General features: G+C 38.9%; 1 pseudogene; it reads left to right on the forward strand.

Moving 5' to 3' along the window:
* Positions 1–1308: 1308 nt before the first annotated feature.
* On the forward strand, positions 1309–1421 carry LOC136859288 (U4 spliceosomal RNA; annotated as a pseudogene).
* Positions 1422–3866: the final 2445 nt, after the last annotated feature.

Below are 3866 nucleotides of genomic sequence, written 5' to 3' on the forward strand. Positions count from 1 at the left end.
TAGTGCATGGATGGATTTATGAATGAATGCCCTCTGTCTATAACTACGGACCACCAGCAGCTACGGAGAGATTATCCAATTCAGAGCGAATGAATGACATTCATGCATGAAAAGCAAGGGAAACTCTTCACTCCCAGTAACGGATAACCAGTAACTGCGGAGAGAGCTCTCATTATTGAATAAAAGAATGACTGACTGTATGAATGAGTGAATGGGATGGGGTAATGAATGATTGAATGAGTGAGTGAATGTTCTCATCCTACAGCTATGGAACAGCAGCAGCTGAGGAAGAAACATTCCATCTATTGGACCCTGACCCATTTCATGCAATTTAACAATGAATTACATATGGAGTATTAACAACAACGACAATACAGTAATACTAACACTCACTATACTAATTACCACTGTTAACAGATTCTTAACCAACCAATTCATAACTGAGACATCCATCCGTAATCTGCTCTACCCGCATTTTTACAGGATCTTGCAACTTTCTTCTATATACATTTCTAATTACAATTAATAACTTACTGAGGTTACTAGACTTATACCATTCTTTGCTTATCACCCTAATAATTCTATAGCAATTCTCATCCTCACTTATCATATATGTTGTTCTTTGCTATTCAGAAATTTCCTTCTAACCGCCAGGGTTTCTTTAAGGATTTCAGCGTGTGGAATGCTTCTCTATGTTCACTACAGAGAAGGCACCTTACTGTGTCCTTCCCCCTAATCCATCCCTTATTTTTATAAATTTCCATCATCCACCATATCAAACCTCTGGTTTCTCTTCTATTTACATTCACAGTATTTATACTCATACCCAATCCAATTGAACTTTGAGAGGGTCACCCTGCTCCTACATTTGGATACCAACCAATGTCTTTGAATATCCCTAAGTCGTATAATAATCAGTTTACTCGTCGATACGTCCAACCTTTCGAGGTCCTTCTCCCAATAATTTCCGAATCCCAACCTGTCTAGTATACTTTTAACTTTAGTTAGCCAGTACTCTCCCTGAATATTTTTTCTCTGATGTTGATATGCAATCTGCAGAAGCTCGCCACACTCTCTTCTTTTCAATCTTAACAAATATTTCAAAATTCTCTTTAAGAATATTTACGTGAATACTTTCTTCAATATTAATCTTACTCCACAGTTTGCTGTACAATTTGGCACCCCCATTATAATTTTACAAAACTTACTTATTACCTGATTCAGTACTTCACACTCTTTCTGTACTCCCCATAGTTCAGCTCCATATAACATTCGATTTTCCACGACAGCTTGCACAACATTTTTCTTAATCTTGCGCAGTGGCAATGTCGTAATCAATATGGTTTATCAGAGGTGCGATTATTGCTAGCTGAAACTTATATTCATCTACTTCCTGTAAAACTTCATTTCCTAATCTATTATTTCCTGCATCGCCTGACTTCGTTCGACTACACTCAATTACTTTTGCTTTGGACTTATTTATTTTCATCTTGTAATCCTTCTCCAAGACTCTGTCCATACCATTCATCAATTTCTCCATATCGTCTAAAGTCTCAGATAAAATAATAGTATCATCGGCAAATCTCATAGTTTTGATTTCCTCTCCTTGGATTGCGATTCCTTTTCCAAATTCCTCTTTGGTTTCCTTTTCCTGTTATTGAATAGGAGGTGTTCAAGGACTATAGCTGTGAAATTCAGTGAAACTGTGTGTTTGTATTCAGTTTTTCTAATTCTAATATGTTATGTTATCTCGCCGCTGTGTTCCTAATCCTTTCTTCAAGCATCATCCAATAGCGTTACTTGCAGATGTACTGCCTTTGGAATTAGGTCCACGTATTTACACTGCAAAGGGGAGTTTCACGATAACACCGCTGTCGATTCGACACTGATTTGAGAGTACACTGTCTAAACAAATTCACGGAAATGAGCACTACAAGCGTTGGCGTCGCCAAAAATGATTCCAAAACACGGCTACATAATTTTACATGCAAGAGGAAACGGGAAAGAACTAATATCACGCGGTTTGCTGCTGAAGCTAACAAGTTCAATGAACCGACCACACTTGGGGTCAGGAACCCAGCGCTCTACCATCTGAGCCACTCAGTCTGGCAGTCCTACGTATTAACCTGATAAATTCAGACAATGAGGTCTTGTAAATAATGTAAATTCAAATAGAGTAGATTATTCTTTTTTTAAAGTTGAAAATGTTATCGCAGTCTTCTTCGGTTCAGAAGTGTCGGGTTCGATTACCGTCAGGCAGGGTATTTTAACTCCGTAAATTCTCTAGCTCTGGGACTGGACGTTGTATTTGTATCGATACACACCGCTTCAAGTAAACAAATCATACTACCAACCATCACTGAGACACGCAATAGTAATTAATCAATCAATCAATCAATCAATCAATCAATCAATCAATCAATCAATCAATCAATCAATCAATCAATCAATCAATCAATCAATCAATCAATCAATCAATCAATCAATCAATCAATCAATCAATCAATCAATCAATCAATCAATCAATCAATCAATCAATCAATCAATCAATCAATCAATCAGGGTTGTCGCCCACGTGGCAGATAACCTGTTGTTTGTTTACCTAGTCTTTTCTTAAATGATACCAAAGAAGTTGGAAATTTCTCAATCATCTCCCTTGGTAAAGTATTCCAATCCTTAACTCCTCTTCTTTTAAACGAGTATTTACCCCATTTGCACTCTTGAATTCCAACTTTTTCATACTTTTATAAACCCCATTTATTCGTCTACTAATGCCATCCACACCATCTCTCCACTGACAGCTCGGAACATTCCACTTAGCCGAGCTGTTCGTCTACTTTCTCCCAGTTTTCTCAGACCAAAGCTTCCAACATTTTCCTAACATTACTCATTTGTCGGAAATCACACACACAAAAAAATCACGCCGCTTTCCTTCGGTTCTTTTCCAGTTCTCGAATCAAGTAATGCTGGTAAGGGTCCCCTACACTGGAACCATACTTTAATTGTGGTCTTTCCCGCGATTTATACGCCCTATCCTTTAAATCCTTACTACAACCCCAAGTAGCCTCGAAACCATATGAAGAGATCTGTAACCTTTATTTACGGCCTTGTTAATGATCTTTATTTTACAATAAATTTTGCTTTACGTCGCATCGACACATATAGGTCTAGGTCTTATGGCAACGACGGTATAGAAAATGCCTAGGAGTGGGCAGGAGCGTTCGTGGCCTTAATTAAGGTACAGCTCCAGCATTTGCCTGGTGTGAAAGTGGGAAACTATGGAAAACCATCTGCAGGGCTGCCGAAAGTGGGGTTCGAACCCACTATCTCCCGGATGCAACCTCACAGCTGGGCGCCCCTAACCACACGGCCAACTAGCGTGGTTATGAAGATTTTTCCTTATATTATAACCTAAGTACTTATAGTGAGCCCAATGAGTTACTGTCACCCCATCAAGACAGTAATTAAAACTGAGAGAAATTTTCCTCTTGATGAAACTTACAACCTGACTTTCCACCCCGTTTACCATCATACCATCCTCCCACATGGGGCTGGCGTTACGAAGGCCATCTGACTGTACAACTGGGCCAAATCCACGCGAAGTGCTGATCTCAAGAAACTGGAGACCAGCCAAGGGAGAAGAAGAAGAAGAAAAATAACTTTTAAAGTTGAAACTATAGGATTTACCTGTGGGCATATGAGTTTACTTATGCAATGAACAACCTAAATAGTATACTTTCGTATGAGATCTGATAGTGTGAACTCGTCTTTTATTTTTAGACCTAATTCTTTCCCAGCGTGTGACCGACTAAGGCTGATTGGAATCTAAAGGAGGCTGATCGAGCTCGATAGCTGCAGTCGCTTAA

The sequence above is a fragment of the Anabrus simplex genome, chromosome 1 (genome assembly GCF_040414725.1).
Source record: "Anabrus simplex isolate iqAnaSimp1 chromosome 1, ASM4041472v1, whole genome shotgun sequence".
Lineage (NCBI taxonomy): Eukaryota > Metazoa > Arthropoda > Insecta > Orthoptera > Tettigoniidae > Anabrus > Anabrus simplex.